The sequence below is a fragment of the Protopterus annectens genome, chromosome 12.part0 (genome assembly GCF_019279795.1).
Source record: "Protopterus annectens isolate FY-2018-M chromosome 12.part0, PAN1.0, whole genome shotgun sequence".
In the NCBI taxonomy this organism is placed as follows: Eukaryota; Metazoa; Chordata; order Ceratodontiformes; family Protopteridae; genus Protopterus; species Protopterus annectens.
In genome coordinates, this window is record NC_056746.1 from 34,209,122 (window position 1) to 34,229,716 (window position 20,595).

At 41.8% G+C, this 20,595-nt stretch overlaps 1 protein-coding gene across 1 annotated transcript in view; it reads right to left on the minus strand.

Moving 5' to 3' along the window:
* LOC122816124 overlaps positions 1-20,595 on the minus strand; it is a 446,542-nt gene that overhangs the window by 391,274 nt on the left and 34,673 nt on the right. The gene's annotated exons all lie outside the window — the stretch shown is intronic.

Consider the following 20,595-nt stretch of genomic DNA (forward strand, 5'->3'; position numbering starts at 1 on the left):
CTGCAAAACAGTACGACAGAATGAAATTAAAATCAAGGGGTACTGATATAGCAACAACAGTGACTGTTTAAATTAGGATGGCCTGACAGAATTACTAACCATAATAATAGATCTGTGTTGTCTCATTTTTATCCGGTTCAGCATTTGGGTTGTCAAATATGACTGGATCTGTCCTCAGCACCTTATACCACAGCAGGAAAAACAACAGTCCCAAGGATAAAGCAGCAGAAAAAACTAATAAAAACCAAACCACCAGTCTGACCGAACAATGAAGGAAACCACCAGCAATAGCAAAAAACACAGTTTAATATCGCTTTCTTCTCAAAAGACTTAAGTCTTTTGAGACAAAAGCGATATTAAACTGTGTTTTTCACTATTGCTAGTGGTTTCCTTCATTGTTTGGTCAGACCTTATACCACAGTCCTGGATCTGAGAGTACTGACTCCTCCCCTACCCACAATCCCCTCCATCTAACTGATTTACCTCAGATTAAGTCTGCTGACTATTCTAATTATATACCAAAAACTTTTGAGTAGAAAAAAGGGAATTAACAGACATTCCACACTATGGAAAAAAATGTGGAACAAACAGACAGGGTCTTAATCATGGCCTGTCCAAGCACCAGAAGATGTGGAATCACAATGTGGAAAGGGAAAGGAGGGAAGGATATTGAACCGAACAAAAATGGGACAACACAGCTCTATTGTTAAGGTAAGTACATGACTTTCATATCCAGTGTTGTCTATTTTCATCCAGTTCAATGTTTGGGACAGATTCCGAACTTGCCTAAAAAGGGCCTAGGTAAACACAAGGAAGGACATTCCTGAGAATGTGTGGGAGGTTGGCATAATGGTTAAAGTGTTTACCTTACAAACACAAGGTGCAAGGTTTGATTCTAATATGGGGTGACTGGCCAGGCTTAAAATAGACTACAAGGACTGTTAGCCTATACAAGGGCTGTTAGCCTAGTACTAATCTAGGAGCTAATGGAAGCACAAGCTCTGGACAGCAGATCCAATTTATAATGAGATACCAAAGTGTGAGCTGTGGACCACATTGCTGCTGCACACATGTTACTGATATCAACTGTTTTGCGCAAATGCTGCCGAAGTGGGTATTACTCTGGCGGAATGAGCCTTAAGTTTTGAATGCAAAGTTAACTCGTGTTTTTTAAACAAAGGAAATGCAAACTGCCAACCACTCCAAGTGACTTTTGATACATGTTGTCTTAGTTTAATTTTGGAAATAGAGGCAAAAAAACGGGTCTGATTTTCTGATGTCTTTGATGCAATACAAGTAAAATTGGAGCTGTCTGTGGATATCGGTGGTATGAAGGATGTGTTCAGCTTTGCTAGAAAAGTTGTTGATTTAAATTTGTCTCAGATGTCACCTTTGGAAGAAAGGATTTTTTCTAAATGAAACTCTGTCTTGATGGAATATAAGAAAAGGTGGCTTGCATGAGAGTGCTTGCAGCAGTGAAAATCATCTAACTGAACAATGGCAATCAGAAAAATGGTCTTTCAAGAAAGAAACTTTAAATCAGCTAAGGCTGCAGGTTCAAAAGGGTTTTGAGCCAATGACTGAAGCAAAGGTGTGAGATCCCATGGTGGGACAGGATCTTGAACAGGAGTTCTCAAAAAGAAAGCTCCTTTAAGGAAAGCTTTGGCTACTCTGAGTGATGCAATAGGTGACTCAGTATGTCCTATGTGACAACAGGTGGCTCATTATATCCAGTGTGACAACAGGTGGCTCATTATGTCCTATGTGACAACAGGTGGCTCATTATGTTGTGTGTGTGACAACAGGTGGCTCATTATATCCTGTGTGACAACAGGTGGCTCATTATGTCTTATGTGACAACAAGTGGCTCATTATATCCTATGATGTCCTATATGACAACAGGTGGCTCATTATAGTCTATGTGAGAACAGATGGCTCATTATGTCCTATGTGACAACAGGTGGCTCATTATATCCTATGTGACAACAGGTGGCTCATTATGTCCTATGTGAAAATTTGAGATGATGGCTATCTGGACTTTTATAGTACAGTAAATGGAACCTTGCAGAAAACGTTTGGGAAGAGGGGCTGAGAAAGGTTCAAACCCTTTGAGGATGGCCAAAAAGAAAATCTTTTCCATTTGTTCTTGTAAGTCTCTTCAGTTGATTTAGTTTCAGAAGTAGAAATTATATGGGTACAGGACAGGAAAACCTGGCATCTCTGGCTATCGTTAGAATTGGAGAAACCTTGCAGTTAATTTTTTGTTCTGAAGGTCTGGTAGAGGCATCCCAGATGGCAGACTGAGTAGATCCAGAGTGGGATCCAGAACCCATGATATGTGAAGTAAGTGAGGCCAAAGGAAGGGGTACCACACCTGCCAAGGCCAAAATGGGGAAATGAGGACTACCTTGGTCTTGCACCTTGTGCTGTAATAGTAGGCCCTTGTGGGTAGCAGTTAGGAGCCAATCATCTAAGTGTGGGAAGTCTTGGATCGCCTGCAGTTATGGATGAGCTGCTACCACTGCCATAATGTTAGCGAACACCCAGGGGGCTGTGGTGAGACCGAATGGCAGTGCTCTGACTTTGTAGTGATTGACTACCAGTCCAGAATCAGAATCTTCTGGATTACCTTCAAATCCTGATGTGATAGTAGGTGTCCTGCAGATCAGCAGAGCAGATTCAGTCGTCCTTCTTTGATAGAGGTAGTACTGACTGTACCGCAAAACTTTAACTGACATATTGATTTTGGTGGCTGAGATCGAGAATTGTTTGGAGGTCTCCTATCTTCTTTGGAACTAAAAATAACCTGGACTAGACACCAGATCCTAACTGATCTGAGGGGAACAGCCGGATGACTTTTTTTGCAGCAACTTTAGCACTTCTCTTGTTGCGGATTTCAACTGATCGGATGGTGTATTGGGAACCTTCAAATCCTTTCTTTGGAGATGAAAAAATGGTATACCCTCTGGTGATTATCCTTAGCAGCCATGAATAGGACATTATGGTTTGGCAGGCTAAAGGGTGTAAGGTCAAAAATCCTCTGACTGCCTCCAGAATGCAGTAGTCAAGCAAATGTTCAGGGACACTGGTAAGGTTTATCAGTGATGGGGCTATGGAAACCTTGGTTCTACAGGCTGCTTCTACCTCTCACACAATATCTGTTCAAATTACCTCCACCATGGGTAGATCTATCAGAAGTGTTGTGGCTAAACTCCTTTGAGATTTTGAACCACATTTCCTACCTCTCTTTTGATTCCTAGAAAATGATCTTTGCAAAGTAGTGAAGCAGATTCACAGAACAGACAGCGTCTTACTGCCTTGTTTGGAGATCAGAGTGTCTGTTGTGACTAAGAAGCATTTCAAAGTGAGGGCATGTGCGTATAAATAGAGAGCATGCAGGTAGCAGTGCCCTTTTGAGTGAAAACCCAGAGTATTAACATGTATGAGTGCAGTAGTCAGTCTGTTTATAAGTTTATTTAAGTTTAGGTTACTAAGCCTCAATCCTGATGTGTTTGTATGTAATAAAGCTGCTTGAACCAAACCCGCAACCATTCATCTGTTTTATCTTGACCGGACTACTGACATGGTGTTAGAAGTGGCATGTCTGAATGACATGGTGTTAGAAGTGGCATGCCTGAACAACATGGTATCGGAACTAGGATATCTGAGGAACAAGAAGCCAGAAAGAAGCCAGATGTCAAGCCATGAGGTGCACAGTTAGAAACTGAGGTATATAGAGGAATGACTCATCCCCACCTGCTTAAACGATTGAAAAAAGGTCAGAAATGAATTTCAGGTAATTAAAACTCGCATAAATTATTCATTTCGTAGAGAAAATGATACAAAGCATTCGCAAAGCACAAAATGCATTATTAATAAAATGAAAAGCACACAACGTATTATCGATTAAACTAAATGTTCAAAACCATATTTGACAAAATTAGTCAAAATACTTTTGAGCATTGAGAATTACTTCTGATTTGCATAACGAGCATGTTAAAAGTAAAATGAGGACAAGAAACTTATAACGAGCATCATAAAAGTAAAATGAGCATAATGAGTGCAATAAAAGGGCAAAATGAGCATGAGTGCAATAAAAGGGCAACATGAGCATGACGAGTGCAATAAAAGGGCAAAATGAGCATGACGAGTGCAATAAAAGGGCAACATGAGCATGACGAGTGCAATAAAAGGGCAAAATGAGCATAACGAGTGCAATAAAAGGGCAAAATGAGCATGACGAGTGCAATAAAAGGGCAACATGAGCATGACGAGTGCAATAAAAGGGCAAAATGAGCATAACGAGTGCAATAAAAGGGCAACATGAGCATGACGAGTGCAATAAAAGGGCAACATGAGCATGACGAGTGCAATAAAAGGGCAAAATGAGCATAACGAGTGCAATAAAAGGGCGAAATGAGCATGACGAGTGCAATAAAAGGGCAACATGAGCATGACGAGTGCAATAAAAGGGCAACATGAGCATGACGAGTGCAATAAAAGGGCAAAATGAGCATAATGAGTGCAATAAAAGGGCAAAATGAGCATAACGAGTGAAATAAAAGGGCAAAATGAGCATGAAAAGCAAAGCAACCGCATTGTTTTAGGAACAGCCATGTTTTTTGATATGAGCTACTATTTTATATTGACTAAAGCTATTCGAAGTATAACTAGAGTTGCTCAAAGTACCTCAGAGTGTGCAAAGTGTTTGCAGTGTGCGCTTTATTACAGTGCAATTATTTCAAAGAGTTTACTGTGTGCAAAGTACAGTTATTTCGCAAAGTAAAGCCAGAATACAGTCATTTTGAGAAGTTTCTTTTGCTGTGTACAGTTCATTCTCAAAGTGCAGTCATTTTGAAGTGTTTCTTACACTGATAAGAGTGGCTTCACAAAGTACTGCGATTTCAAAGTGTTCTTGCGCTACAGTGACTTATTTCACAAGGTTCAGTTATTCTGAAGAGTCTATTGTGCTGTTGAGCTAATTACAAGTTTCTGGCATAAATTCTGACGTTTGTGCGTGTATGTTTGTACATAATTCCAAGGATCTTTATTACTGTGTGTTGGCATGGCAGAGGTATTTTGCAGGCCCAGTCCACTTGTGTTTGATCTTAATATTGCAGAGAATTGGAGCGAATTTGAGCAGGAATAAGATATTTTCATACAAGCAGCTTTTTCTGATAAAGATGCACGTATGAGGGCATTTATTCTGCTTAATGTAGTGGGGCCAAAAGCCACTGAAAGAAAGTGTTAATTTCTGTATGCACCAGCAGTATATGCAGGAGAAGGAGAAAAACATCATATTTTTGTACAAGCTGAATCAAGGGAGGACCCTGAGTGCTTGAAACTTAAATTAAAAGAAATGTGTAACCCTCAAACAAATGTTACAATGGAGAGGCACTTATTTTCTACAAGAGATCAAAAGCCACGAGAAACCTTTGCATCTTACATTACTGGCTTAAGAAACAAAGCTAAAACATGCAGATATGGTGATTTGAAAAATGAGTTGATAAAGGACAGGCTGGTGTGTGGTGTTAATAATGCTGCAGTGAAAAAGATTTTGCTTCGAGACAGTGATTTAATGTTGAGCAAAGCCATAGAGACTTGTCAAATATACAACCTTACAGAAAGACACACAAACCTGCTTGCAAGTGATGGTTTTAGCAGCATCTAGAGCAAGCGTAGACAGTATGCAGCACATGGCTAACAGAAACAGGCCTAAACACGTGCCCCTGTGGAATTTCCAGGAAGAGCCCATACCTTTCCAGCAAGTTCTAAGACTAGCTCATAAAATGGACATGCTCGTTTCAAACCCAAGTCAAGTCTCATTAACTGTCATAATTGTGGTGCCAATCACAAGTCCAAAGAAAAAAAGTGCTTAGCATTTGTTCAGCAATGCCACAAGTGTAAAAAATGGAACCACTTTCAAAAGCTTTGTAAATCAAGCAAGCCTCATTCATTTATTAGGAAGGGTCACTCAAAAAAGCAACTTGATCATATAGAAAGCTGCAACTCTGCTTTCTATGTTGATAGTGTATCAGTGGTTGGGGAAAAGGTCAATGCAGTAGATTTGTTGGCAAAAAATGAAGCGTTTTGTACTGTCCTAATGACAACAACATGAGTACATCCAGATTTAGTATCGTGGCCACCCAGGTTTCTAAGCTACCAAAAGAAGGGAGAGAGGACTAGAATTTTGATCTTTTCTGTCAAAAGATATTGATAAAGTACTTTCACCTTGTTCAGTATGCAATAGTACTAAACCGCATTTGCAGAAAGAGTCACTTCAGCTGAACCAGATTCCTGAACTACCTTGGTCAACAGTAGCCCCCAACATATTCGAGTGGAAAACTCAACATTACTTAGTGTTGGTAGACTCTTATTCGAATTGGTTTGAGACTGATCTGCTACCTAACTTAACGTCCAGTACTGTCATTACTAAGTTGAAACATCATTTCTCAGTCCATGGTAGTCCACCTAAAGTTATTTCTGACAACGGTGGCCAGTTTACCAGTCAGCTATTTCAGAAATTTGCAAAAGAGTGGGACTTTATCCATGTTACCAGTAGTCCTTAGTACCCACATTCAAACAGCCCAGCTGAAAGTGCAGTACAACGTGCAAAGCAATTACTAGAGAGGTCAAAGTGTGACAATACCAATGTTTTCTTGAATTTGCTTAATCTCAGAAATATACCCCGTGATAATTTACTAGCCTTACCTGCTCAGAGACTTCTGTCTAGGCAAACAAGAAAACCTTACCTATCAGTTCCAGTTTGTTGATAATGGTAAAAACACCAGAGCAATCAAAGTCCATCTATTCAAAAAGAGTTCATTCCAGAAGTCCTACTATGATAAAATGATCAGATTTCTTCATCCATTGAAAGGAGGCGAGATAGTGAGGATCCAAACGGCGAAAGGTTTTGGTCGAATTGGTCACGTGAGAGGTACATGTACTGAACTGATATCTTACTTAGTAGAATCTCAGGGGTATAGAATACAGAAGAAATCATGGATATCTTCTTCTGGTGTCTGAATCGATATCGCAGCATCGTACCTGTGATGCAAACTCTAGATCTGAGAGCAACCCAGACAATGTTAGTGTTGAATGACGTCTCGGTACCTATTCCCATTCCTGATGATGTCCCAGATGCCCCTATAGTTGAACATTCATTAAAGACAGTCCCCATTGCTAAACCCAGTCATAATTTTTGTCAGATGATCAAGTCGTATTTCTAGACCTAGTGTAAAATACACAGCAACCTGGACATGATTGCTTCACTTGTAATTAGTTCTGTATAATTGCACGTCAAAGGATTATTTTTGTACAATTTCATGTCAAGTTTTGTTGTCATTACTACTGTGCATGACTTATTTCTCAAAGATGGAGAATGTTGTGACTTTAAGAAGCATTTCCAGATGTAAGCACATGTATATAAATAGTGAGCACGTGCAGGCAGCAGTGCCATTTTGAGTGAACAACCAAAGTGTTAACATGGATGAGTGCAATAGTCAATCTGTGTATAAGTTTATGTAAGTTTAAGTCACTAAGCCTCAATCCTGATGTGTTTGCATGTATTAAAGCTACTTAACAGAACCCACAGCTGTTCATCTGTTTTATCCTGATGGGACAAACAACATTGTTTGCTTCTGGTAAGAATTTCCTTTACCTTAAGTCCACAGTGGAACCATCGCAGGGAGGCATTTATAAAGTACACCTTGAAGGTTTCTCCAAAACTGCATAGCTGCATCCAGACATGGTGATGCATGGTAATACCTGTGCCGGATGCCCTTTATGTTAGACATGGCGACACATGGTAATACCTGTGCCAGTTGCTCTTGAGGTGCCTTGTGCTGCATTTGATAGCAGTCACATGGCCACATTAGATGTAGATTGCAGGGTAGACACTTGGGCATCCACTATTTTTTTGACATCTGATAGTTAGTTACCTGAAGGGGACTTGGAAACCTCCTTGATCAGGAAACATGTCAAACAGGCTAGGTACTTCAGCACTCGAAGTGCAAAGTTTGCTCAAATACAAGTCCATTTCCATAGTCTTTCCAATGTCTTGGACTCTGTTAGGGGGATGGATACAGGAAATTTCAATATATAGCTCCTTCTTTGTGGTTGCTACCACTGCAGTATCTACTGCAGGACCTTTGGACCAATGTTTCCTATCCTTTGAGGTGATTAAGATTCTTCCGTTTTTTTTTTTTGGAATTGTCTCTGCCATGTCAGATTTTTCCAAGACTTCTGAGCAACAAGATCATTAAGGCATCAGGAGGTGGGACCATCCAGGATGCCAATGGGCCAAATCCAAAAGGTTCAAGGAACACAAAATCATCAAAAGAAGGAGCTTTGGTGGACCATCCCCCATTCTGATTCATCAATGCTGATATGTCCCCAAAGGTGATGTCATTGGGGGCATCCCTGTCCTTCATTTAAATCCAAGTCTTCAGTGACATACTCAGGAGAAGAGTCCATATGTTTCCATTTGCACATCCTCTTTCATGGGCTCTGACAGAGACACATTGGAATCAGATGGAGAGTTTGAATGTCAGGCTGCCTTGAAGATAATTGGGTCTGTTTGTCCCTATCAAATCGAATGAGAAGAATAAGGTATAGGATCTATTGGGAGTCAGGTGGAATCTGAACTCAGTGTATACATCTGTCTCCTTGGCCCAGCCAAGGCCCTTTTCCACAGCCTCAAAAGCTGACAGAGCCATTGGAGCCAAGGAGAAATCACCTCTGTCAACCAACTCAAGACGTTTCCTAGCGCTAAGCTGTCAAGTGCAGAAGCACCGAGGGGAGGAATGGCTCCAAAAACTTTGAAATTGACTCCACCATCACAGCTCTGACCACAACACTTCAGTTCTGGGACTTTTCTCAACCCAAAAGCATCAGCATTGAAACTGTATGGAAAAAAGTCAAAGCTGAAGTCTCCAGTGCTGTAGGATCTAATGAAGGTACATCAGAAGGGTTTGGACCCACAAGCGTCAGCTCTGGGAAAGGAGTCTGTGCCAGGACAAGGTGGGACAGGGTTAAAGGGCCTGTTCTTGGTCCTCTTATGGGGAATCATGCTGGGAAAGCCCGTGGCTGAATCTGTGTTGTCAAGAATTTTCTCATCATCCGTTTGATGTCCATCTCAGTAAGACTTCTAGTGGACTGACCAGGCCATGAATAAGAAGCTATAGATGCAGGTGAATGCAACCTGGGACTAAACAGTCCTGGGGAAAAGGTTTTGGTGAGAGAGTTCAGATCCAGGTTGCAGAGGAATCCATCTGCCTCAACAAATTAGGTTCCAGACCAGGAAAAGAGTAGATGGATCTGGGGACTTTTTCCTAGATTTTTCTGCCTTTTTCTCTTCCTGTCTTTTCTCATCTGCTGATTTTTTTTGGTGCTTTTCCTTGACCTTTCCTTCTCTTTTTCTCTTCAGTACAGGGAGATGTAGATGGTTGTCAGGTTTCAGAGGACATGATAGACTATGTCTGAGAAGGCAGTAAATCCTTGAAAATTAACCTTTCTTTCCTGCCTTGGAGGACTCTGGCTCCAAAGAAAGCACAGACACTGCAGCTATCGTGAACATAAAAAGAACCTAAACAGTAGATATAAAGTGAATGGGGTCTTGGGGAGGAACTTTGTGTCCACAAGCTGAACACTTTTTGAACCCAGAAGGCTTTGAAGACATCAGAACAACACACAGACACGAGAAAAAACTAACAAACTAGTACTCATATGACTTGAAGTACTATAAACTCTATTTAAACCATTTTTTAGATAAACTTTATAGGCTAATAGAAGTAAAGAACAGTAAAAGTTGATAATAAAGAAGTAATGTACTTACCATAATATTCTCTGTGTTTTACATTTACATTCCTCAGCCATTGGGTTCAGATCCGATCCTCGGATCTGACTCAGCTATTAGAATAGCTTGTGGCCAACTGAAACTCTCAAGTTCCTCCCAACCCACAATGCACCAACCCCTAACATACCTCAGATCTTATTTGCTAGATGACATAAGTACTAAATATTAGAATAATGTTCCTAACAAAGGAAACCAGTATCTGTAGCTCCATACAAGACACAGTGGTGTCTTAATAGCACCTCATTCTTCCAGAAGTCCATGATGATAAAGGTTGGGGGTTGTCTGGTGGGAAGTTGAGGCAGAATGTAAATGGACAACACAGATGGAACACTATGGTAAGTACATAACTTCTTTATCTGATGTCAATTTTCATTCATTCCTCAACCACTGGGACAGATTCCCCAGCTATCTTACATTCTGTGTGGACTCTAAGGAAGGATATTCCTGAGAATGCTTGAACCAAAGGCTGCTCTTCCCCTCGAGACCAGATCCAATTTGTAATCAGTAATAAAAGTATAAGGATTAGCCCAAGTAGCAGCTGCACATATGTCATCCATGGGATAGTTGGATGAAAATACTGATAAGAATGTCATAGATCTGGTAGAGTGATCTTTTAAGGGTTTTGGTAATGAAATGCCAGATTTATTATAGACAAAGGCTATGTAGTCTGTAATCCATCTTGCCAATGTCACTTTTGTTATAGACTTGCCCAATTTGTTACCTGCAAAGGATATAAATAACTGTTTAGATTTTCTAATGTCTTTTGTTCTGTGTAAGTAATGCAGCTGTCTATGAATATCTAATAAAGGCAACATATATTCATCGTTGTTTTCGAATTTGGGGAAGAAAATCGGCAAGTTAATAGATTGATTGGTACTGAATTCTGACACCAGTGTAGGAATGAAGGATGTCACACTATCCTTATGGAAAATCAATTAAAGAGGTTTAGAGGATGTTTGGAGTTCTGCAATTCTCCAGGCAGAAGTAATAGCCACTAGAAATGAGGTCTTCCAGGTCAAAAATTTAACATCACATTTTCCAGCTGGTTCAAAGGGGAAATGGACTAAGGCCTGCAGAACAAGTTTCAAATTCCATGGAGGAATAGGATCTTTATAAGGTGGTCTAAGTAAAATAGTACCTCTTAAAAAGGCCTTGTATATCTTTGCAGAAGCTAAGGAAAAACTGCCAACTCCTACATAAAAATTGGAGATTGCTATTAATTGAACTTTAATGGTAGAGGAGCTAGCGCCTTCATTAAAAATTTCTGCCAAAAATTCTAGCATACTGTAGGGGTCGAAAAGGAGCAATACTTTTTTGATGTGCCCAACAAACAAACCTCTTCCACTTACTCTTGTAGAGTTTTCTAGTGGAAGCTTTAGGGCAAGACAAAAGTATATCATGGACAGCGGACAACAGCATAGATTGTCTGGCTATTAGTGGAAGGAGAAAAGCCATGCTGTCAGCTTTAGGTTTGTGATATCTGGGTGAACCATGCCTGTTGGTTGAGACAGGGCGTCTGGAATTAGATCCAAAATCCAAGGTGGGTAAATTAGATGAGGCCGAAGGAAGGGGGACCAAACTTGGTGAGGCCAGTAAGGTGCAATGAGGATGACTTTGCTCTTCAATCATCAGCTTTCTGAAGGAATTTGGGAATCAATGGGGTTGGTGGATAGGCATAGCTAAGACCAGAGGGCCAATCATGGAGCAAAGCATCCCTCGGGGATTCCCCCATTGGGGGGATTAGGGCAAGAAAGCTGCTGCATTTGTTGTTTAGGGGAGATGCAAAAAGATTGTAGCAAGGCTGGCCCCACTAATGGAAAATTGTCTACGTCACTTTCTTGTTGAGAGACCACTTGTGAGGTAGAAGAATGGACCTGCTCAATTTGTTTGCTATCACGATGCACTTCCCCGGAATGTGCAGTGCTATCAGAAAGGGAGTGGATGAGATTGCCCACTGCCACACACTGAAGGCTTCGCCACACAAGGGATAAGACTTGGTTCCTCCTTGTTTGTTGATGTGCAACACTACTAACATATCGTCTGCTTGGATCACAAGTGTTCCCAGAGATAGAGCACCCAGAAAGATTTGCAACATTGAAAGCACTGCTGTCATCTCCAGGATGCAAATTGGCATCTTCAGGGGACCAAGTGGCTTGGACTGTTTTTCCCAGGAAGCACCCCACCCCCCCACCCCAATTTGGGAAGCGTCTGTGGTCACCATGGCGTTGGGTTGAGGGAGAATGAACAGATGACCTTGTAAAAGCTGATCTGACCTTATCCACCACCAAAGCATCTCTTGCATGCCTGTGTGATCCTTACTTGAACTGACAGTTTCTGATAAAGACTTGACCTTTGGGATGCTAGCATCCACTGAAGAATTCTCACGTGATATCTCACCAGAGGGACAAGAATTATGGCTGCTGACATTGACCCCAAGGTTTGAAGAATTAGTCGAGTTGAAATCTTGGTGTTGTAAATAATTTTTGTGACTTAGAATCTTAAAGTTTGAACTCTAAGGGAAATTAAACTGTTGCAGATACTGTATTAAAATGTGCTCCTGTGAATTCCAGTGTTTGTGATGGATGCAACTGAGATTTGTTGTAGTTTATTGTGATCTCCAGAAGGGAGCAAGTTTGGAGTACTTGGTTTCTTGCTGATATTTGTATAGATGTCTTTTAAGGGTGGTATTGAGCCAGTCATCTAAATATGGAAACACCCAGAATCCTTGAAGTCTCAAGTGAGCTGTTGCCACTACCATGCATTTGGTGAACACCCTGAGGACTGTGGTGAGGCCAGCAGGTAGTGCTCTGAACTGATAATGACTGGCTTCCAGAAGGAAGCGTAAGAACCTTCTGGACTACCTGCTCATTTTTATGTGATAGTACGCATCTTGAAGGTCTATCAAGCACATCTAACTGTCCTTGACTAGAAAGGGCAGTATGGACTGAACTATGACCATCCGAAACTTTGAGTGTTGAACAGACTTGCTCAAGTTGCTGAGATCCAAAACTGGTCTCTAGTTCTCTGTTTTCTTTGGCACTAAAAAGAAAATTGAGTAAGTCCAAGATTCTATGTGGTCTGGCAGGACCTCTTGGACAACTCTATTTGTAGCAGCTTTTCTGTTTGAACTGTGAGTAAGTCCCAGATTCTATATGGTCTGGCAGGACCTCTTGGACAACTCTATTTGTAGCAGCTTTTCTGTTTGAACTGTGAGTAAGTCCCAGATTCTATCTGGTCTGGCAGGACCTCTTGGACAACTCTTTATTTGTAGCAGCTTTTCTGTTTGAACTGTGAGTAAGTCCCAGATTCTATCTGGTCTGGCAGGACCTCTTGGACAACTCTATTTGTAGCAGCTTTTCTGATTGAACTGCGAGTAAGTCCCAGATTCTATCTGGTCTGGCAGGACCCTCTTGGACAACTCTTTATTTGTAGCAGCTTTTCTGTTTGAACTGTGAGTAAGTCCCAGATTCTATCTGGTCTGGCAGGACCTCTTGGACAACTCTATTTGTAGCAGCTTTTCTGATTGAACTGCGAGTAAGTCCCAGATTCTATCTGGTCTGGCAGGACCTCTTGGACAACTCTTTATTTGTAGCAGCTTTTCTATTTGAACTGCGAGTAAGTCCCAGATTCTATCTGGTCTGGCAGGACCTCTTGGACAACTCTTTATTTGTAGCAGCTTTTCTATTTGAACTGAGTAAGTCCCAGATTCTATCTGGTCTGGCAGGACCTCTTGGACAACTCTTTATTTGTAGCAGCTTTTCTGTTTGAACTGCGAGTAAGTCCCAGATTCTATCTGGTCTGGCAGGGCAGGACCTCTTGGACAACTCTATTTGTAGCAGCTTTTCTGTTTGAACTGTGAGTAAGTCCCAGATTCTATCTGGTCTGGCAGGACCTCTTGGACAACTCTATTTGTAGCAGCTTTTCTGTTTGAACTGTGAGTAAGTCCCAGATTCTATCTGGTCTGGCAGGACCTCTTGGACAACTCTATTTGTAGCAGCTTTTCTGTTTGATGAGTAAGTCCCAGATTCTATCTGGTCTGGCAGGACCTCTTGGACAACTCTATTTGTAGCAGCTTTTCTGTTTGAACTGTGAGTAAGTCCCAGATTCTATCTGGTCTGGCAGGACCTCTTGGACAACTCTATTTGTAGCAGCTTTTCTGTTTGAACTGTGAGTAAGTCCCAGATTCTATGTGGTCTGGCAGGACCTCTTGGACAACTCTATTTGTAGCAGCTTTTCTGTTTGAACTGTGAGTAAGTCCCAGATTCTATCTGGTCTGGCAGGACCTCTTGGACAACTCTATTTGTAGCAGCTTTTCTGTTTGAACTGCGAGTAAGTCCCAGATTCTATCAGGTCTGGCAGGACCTCTTGGACAACTCTTTATTTGTAGCAGCTTTTCTGTTTGAACTGTGAGTAAGTCCCAGATTCTATCTGGTCTGGCAGGACCTCTTGGACAACTCTATTTGTAGCATCTTTTCTGTTTGAACTGTGAGTAAGTCCCAGATTCTATCTGGTCTGGCAGGACCTCTTGGACAACTCTATTTGTAGCAGCTTTTCTGTTTGAACTGTAAGTCCCAGATTCTATCTGGTCTGGCAGGACCTCTTGGACAACTCTATTTGTAGCAGCTGTTCTGTTTGAACTGTGAGTAAGTCCCAGATTCTATGTGGTCTGGCAGGACCTCTTGGACAACTCTATTTGTAGCAGCTTTTCTGTTTGAACTGTGAGTAAGTCCCAGATTCTATCTGGTCTTGCAGGACCTCTTGGACAACTCTATTTGTAGCAGCTTTTCTGTTTGAACTGTGAGTAAGTCCCAGATTCTATCTGGTCTGGGAGGACCTCTTGGACAACTCTATTTGTAGCAGCTGTTCTGTTTGAACTGTGAGTACGTCCCAGATTCTATCTGGTCTGGCAGGACCTCTTGGACAACTCTATTTGTAGCAGCTGTTCTGTTTGAACTGTAAGTCCCAGATTCTATCTGGTCCGGCAGGACCTCTTGGACAACTCTATTTGTAGCAGCTTTTCTGTTTGATGAGTAAGTCCCAGATTCTATCTGGTCTGGCAGGACCTCTTGGACAACTCTTTATTTGTAGCAGCTTTTCTGTTTGAACTGTGAGTAAGTCCCAGATTCTATCTGGTCTGGCAGGACCTCTTGGACAACTCTATTTGTAGCAGCTTTTCTGTTTAAACTGTGAGTAAGTCCCAGATTCTATCTGGTCTGGCAGGACCTCTTGGACAACTCTATTTGTAGCAGCTTTTCTGTTTGAACTGTAAGTCCCAGATTCTATCTGGTCTGGCAGGACCTCTTGGACAACTCTATTTGTAGCAGCTTTTCTGTTTGAACTGTGAGTAAGTCCCAGATTCTATCTGGTCTGGCAGGACCTCTTGGACAACTCTATTTGTAGCAGCTTTTCTGTTTGAACTGTGAGTAAGTCCCAGATTCTATGTGGTCTGGTAGGACCTCTTGGACAACTCTATTTGTAGCAGCTGTTCTGTTTGAACTGTGAGTAAGTCCCAGATTCTATGTGGTCTGGCAGGACCTCTTGGACAACTCTATTTGTAGCAGCTTTTCTGTTTGAACTGTGAGTAAGTCCCAGATTCTATCTGGTCTGGCAGGACCTCTTGGACAACTCTATTTGTAGCAGCTTTTCTGTTTGAACTGCTGCTTCCTTCCTCTGACTGGGTGGAATGCTGGGAATTTTTCTCTATGTTGGAGGTGGATGGGAAAAAGGAATTATATAACCTCTGGAAATAATCCTCTGCACCCAAGTGTCTTTTGTGATACCTAGCCAGGCTCTCTGGTGCAGGGATAAGGGACCCCTGACTGCCTCCAGAGGGTGACAATCGGGCCTCCTTTCAGGAGTGCTAGTAGGACCTATCAGAGAAAGTGTCTCTAGACCTCTGGTTTTGCTGGCCACCTCTGCCACGTGTGTGGCTTCTTCCATTATTGTTCTCCCCTCCGCCTCTAAAAGAATCATCTCCATGTGGCTCTTGGAAAAGACCCTGGGATTTCTTGAACCACATCTTTCATCCCCTGTGCTGGTTCCTAGCAAAAGTCTTCTGGGCAATGGGGAGGGGGTGAAAAATGCATTCTTACAGCAGAGGCAGCTTTACTATCCTTCTCACACCTGAAGAGTGTATCCTTCACTTTTGGGCCAAATAGGGAAGATCCATCAAAAGGAGCAATGACAAAAGAAGACTTGAAGGGCTCTGCATAGTCACACAGGTCCATCCAGGCAGGTCTCCTTATTGAGATGTCCGATCCCATTGCCCTTGAGGTATCCTCAGCTGCATGAGAGAGAGGCCTCATGGACGAGTTTGAGATGGATTGAAGGACTGCCAACTGTGAGGCTACTGTAGCTTGAGCCTCTGCAGTAGTGGACCCTGAAAGAGTATTTAACAATTACTTAATCAAATCCCTTTATAACCTTGTAAATTGTACCAGGTAATTCAGAGACCTAAGAACAAAGGTCCCTGAAGCATAGACACTCTTCCCGAAGCTGTCCAAAGCCCTGGACTCTGTTAGGGGGATGGACAGTGGAACTTTGTTCTGCAGTTTCCTTCTTTGTGGCCACTGCCATGACCATGGCATTTATAGGCACTCCCTTGCTCCAGTGTTCTCTTCCTGTTGGACGTGCCAGAATTCAGTCTGGTCTCTTGGGGATGGATTCAACCACACCAGGTTCCTTCCATGAGATCAAATCAATGAGCTTATCAGCGGGTGAAGTCACCCAGGAGGTAGATGGGCCAGCTCCAAATGCCATCAGAAACACTGATTTGTCTGGGTAAGGATTTTGGGAGGACCAACCACCCCATTGTATGAGGTTCTCCAGAATGTCTCCAGAAGAGATGTTTTCAGGTGGTGATCTGGAGGACCCTTCCCCTTCATCAAAATCTGTATCTTCCATGATAGATTCTTGAGGGGAATCCAAGTGCCTCTTTTTGCATTTCCTCTTCCAGGGTACTTTCTCGGTGGGATGTTCCAGGTAAGTATAGGAAGAGCTGGTAATATCCTTCTGGGTGGTTTCGGTGGGATGTTCCAGGTAAGTATAGGAAGAGCTGGTAATATCCTTCTGGGTGGTTTGAAATCCAAGTGCATCTTTTTGCATTTCCTCTTCCAGGGTACTTTCTCAGTGGGATGTTCCAGGTAAGTATCGGACGAGATGGTAATATCCTTCTGGGTGGTTTGAAGGGTATGGACGAGCTGTCTCTGTGGAGTTGAAAAATTGTTGAGATTCTTGGTGTAAACACACATGGGACGTAGGAGGTAGGTCCAAGGGTGGAGGGACACTCTGTCCCGCCAAAGCAGAGAACACTCTCTCTCCACTACCTTGAAAGCAGATCATTCTGGGGAGAAGGAAGCCCATGGAACTGAGAAGCCATGCTTCTGTCACACCAGCTCCATCTGCCCCAAAGGCAACCCACAAAGGCAACCCACCCGAGGCAGAGGCCAGAGCTCAGCGGTGCAGGGCTAAAGCAGTGATGGACAGAGATGGCTCTGAAAACTTCGGAGTCGACTCCAACACCTTGGATCAAACTGGGAGACTATGGCTCAGAGCCACATGGCTCCGAAACTAGTCATGCTGGTGGACTCAGAGAAACCTTTGTAGCTGAGGACACCAGTACTCTCGAATCCAAACCAGTGGGTTTCAGCAGACTCAGATTCAAGCACTCCAAAAAGAAATGTCAGATCAGAGAAGGAGCCATTCCTGGAGGGGTAGATTTAGCTAAGGCTTCCTGACCCGAAAGGGTCAGAGGAGGGAGAATCCCCATCTGTATTTGCGTTGAGAGGAACTTCCCCATCATTATATCCATGTTGGCTTCTGTGAGACTCCTGAAAGAATGAGATGAAGCAATGGGTGGAGACTTGGATCGCCATCTCTCAAGATAAGAAGATGGGAGTCTTGAAGGCAGAGGGTCAAATCAATGCAGAATATTGGACTCTAGGAAGAATCTTCGGATCTGAAGAACTCTGATCTGATGGTGTCTTGGGAGGAGTCGCAGACATCTTGGATCCAGATGGCTTCGGATCCAATCTTGTTTTTTTGAGAGGAGGCAATGTGGATGAAGTGGAGAAACCCAATTTCTTCGGGGACTATTTAGGAGCATCCTTTGATGGTGTTTTGGATGGTTGAGCTCCAGATATGGCTTCTGAAAAAGAAGTCAGCAATAACCCTTTCAGAATTAATTTGTTTCACCTGTCTGCTAAAGCACATGGATTAAAACTGGTGCATATACCACAATCAACATTAAGATGGTCATGGACCAAACAATAAGCACAAAGGTCATGAGTGTCAGTATAAGGCAGTTTATGTCCATACTTCTTGCATTTTTTAAATCCCTTCTCAGATATACGAAAAGAACTAATTTGCTAACTTTTTTTTAGGGTAAGGAGGAAAAAATAGAAAGGGAAAAGGGAATACCACCAATGGTATTAAAGAATACACCAATGTGTATAATAGAAAGGTAGAAAGTTTTAACGGAAAAAGAATACCAGCAATGGTAAGCAGAATGCACAAGTATACAACTATTTAAGAAAAAATTTAGGGAGAAAAACGCCCCAAGAAAAAAAAAATCGCATCACTTATCTCTAGAAATGCTTGAGAGTAAGTTAACCACGTCTATACTCAAAAAATGTCAAACGAGATCTGAGATATGGTAGGGGTTGGTGCACTGAGTAGGGAGGAGCGCAAGAGTTTCAGTTGGCCACAAGCTATTCTAATGGCTGAGTCGGATACAAGGACTGGATCCAAAACCAGTGGCTGAGGAATGAATGAAAACTGGCATCAGATACTATGATTCAAACACATACTTTTATGACTATATTAAGTATACATAACCACACTACCAGAAAATTCTATAAGGTAACACACACAAACAAGCTCTAACAGTTTAAACTACCTATACTACCTATATATTTTAACTAACTATGCTAACCTTAAAAACCTAACCTAAGTAACAATCCTACAAGGAAAAGGAGGAGCTGAACATTGTAAACAAGAATTTTGCTTTCACTTATTGTGAACACTTGGAACTCTTGGAGGACATGTCTGATCAAACAGGCAGCAAATGAGATCTGAGCTAAATTAGTCAGAAGGAGGAAGTGTGGGTAGGGGAGGAGTCAGAGCTCTTAGATCCAAAACTCAGGCATATGGTGCAGAGGTCGGATTGAATCAGACAAAAACAAACAACATCGCATCAATAGATTACTTTTTCACAGCTACATTGTTTTCTTAGTGAACATGAAATTATATTTTTTCAGCAACAGCCTCCTATCATTTAACTTTTTATATTGATAAAATGGCTTCTAGCTCAAGACTGTGACCTGCAAAACCAAATGTAACTAGCTGCTCACATTTTTGTACACTTTTTACCTGCATTTATATGACAGAACTGAAATGAATTAATCATTAACAGCAAGACAGTCAAAAAATGGTAGAATAAACTTATTTACACACACTAAATTCCCATGTTTTGACTTAGTGATGAAAAGAAAAAAAGTGCAGTTGTGTAAGCTGAACTTACTGTAACAGTAGATATTTGAATAATCACTACTGCAATAGACTTAACTATATGGGTTCTATCCTGCCAAGGATATAACACCCACCCAACATCTAAAGATTCAGGACACCTTCTATGCACCCGAACTGTCAGGCAGCTCAAGCTGAACTGAGTAAAAGACAAGTTTGGGTACAAAGCCCTTCAGAACTTTCCTACCATTACAGACAGGGACACTAAGCCCTGAAAGTACAACAAAAAATAAATGTTCACACCCTGGCACAAAAAAATGCACCAAAAAACAAGGGGGTGGCGTGATGGAGTGGCTACTGGAGAAGTGATCATTTGAACAACTACTTTTATGGTAAATTCAACTTACACAAGTGTACTATGTTCATCATATTGATCACTGCTGCAGTAGCATTAACTGTATGGGTACACTAGCATAGCGAACTGCATTTGGGAGGTGCAATAAGAAGCATACAGGGGACCCTGGAGAATATGGTTAGCAAAGTATGCACAGAGGATCAAGTAGCAGCTTCTAGAATACTTCTAGAATTCAACACTTTCCAAAAAGGTATAGATGACACCAGAGCCCCAGTAGAATGGGCCTTGACCATGTCTGGAATATTTCTGTTATGGTGAGTATAACGAAAGTAAACCATTTGGAAATAGTCTGTTTTGACACAGGTTGTTCCTTCTTACCTTCACAAGAAATGAACAACTGATCCAAAGATCTAAAAGATTTAGTTCTGCAAAATGTAGTCATTTAAGGTATGGAATATTCTTTCTCCTCATTTTTAGGTTTAGGAAAGAAAACAGGGGGTTGGCTTAAAGAAAACTCAGATACCACTTTAGGCATAAAGGAAGGATTAGTTCTCAAAGAGACCCTGTCCTTGTGGAAATGAAACAGGGTTGACTCATCGTAAGAACTTGCAAGTCAGATACCCTTCTTGTGGAGGTCAGAGCAATCAGTAAAATTGTTTTCCATGTTAAGAACGTTGTCAGCCAGATTAGCTGGGCCTTGACATATTAATAAGAAAGACATTGCATATTAACTCACACAAATATTGTAAGACCAGCAAATGTCCAGCCTTGAATGGGTGCTGGTTATGTTGTTGGCACCAACTAGAAACCCTTTTGCATTTGCTAATATATCCTTTTCTAGAAGTGGGCTTTCTTACCTCCAACAGCACCTGCTGCACATCCTCAGTAAACAGGTGACTAAAAGGAATTAAGACCCCAT